This window comes from Enoplosus armatus, chromosome 7 (assembly GCF_043641665.1).
Source record: "Enoplosus armatus isolate fEnoArm2 chromosome 7, fEnoArm2.hap1, whole genome shotgun sequence".
NCBI lineage: Eukaryota > Metazoa > Chordata > Actinopteri > Centrarchiformes > Enoplosidae > Enoplosus > Enoplosus armatus.
The window spans coordinates 22,619,587-22,620,588 of NC_092186.1; positions in this window are offsets into that span (position 1 = coordinate 22,619,587).

The following is a 1,002-nucleotide window of genomic DNA, read 5'->3' on the forward strand; positions in this document are numbered from 1 at the left end:
ACAGCATCTCGGCTGCTCGTTTAAAGCAAGAGTTTGAGAAGATCGATAACACTGCCCAGTAAATATGAAGCTACAGCCGGCAGCCGGTTACCTTAGTTTAGCATAGAGACTGGAAACAGGGGACACACACACAGCTGGCCTGGCGGGGGGGGGGGGGGGGGTATGCGTGAGACTACTTCTGGTGGATTTTGGCAGAGCCGGGCCAGCTGTTTCCCCGTTTCCAGTCTTTATGCTAGACAAAGTTAACCAGCTGCTGGCTGAAGCCTTGTATTTAACAGACAGAGATGAGAGTGGGGTCTGTTTTCTCATCTATTTCTAGGCCAAAAGGTGACTAAGCGTATTTCCCAAAATGTCAAACTATTCCGTTGAACCTTTGTGTGGTTATAACTTGTCAGCCCATTTTTCTACATATTTTTTCCCCCAAAGATTGTATATATAAGGTCCAAGAAAGTCATAAGCGATGCTTTGCACTTATGTTTATTCACCAAACTGTATGACGGCCCATGAGCACGTGGTTCACAATGTATGACAAACCCCGAACAAGGACATTAAAATTGCACTTTTAGGACGAGGAGTAAATGAGTTAGGGGTCTCCGCACCTCCGCAGAACCCCCCCCCTTTGCAGAGGGATGCGCAGTCAGATGTGAGATCATCGCCTGTGACGGCAAAAGGGTGGAAAGTGCGTCACCACAGGCCAGACATCAAAGAGCGCCCGTCCACAGGGGTTAACATCCAAAAGAGGTTAGCAGGGGTTATAAAAACACATCTATAAACACAGGCCCCACCAACGAGCCATACCGGCAGTTGTTTCTGGCACTCGGTTGTTGTAATAAACGAACATTAGGTAAGAATACGGTGCGCAGAGGCACCACAGGCGTAAGGACATTCACACAGGGAGACACCCCAGAGGTGTCAGAAAAACGAGCATGTCAACATTAACTTTTATTAGTTGATGGAAAAATGAGACTAATGGTCTCACTGAAGCTTGACAGAGGGGAGAGA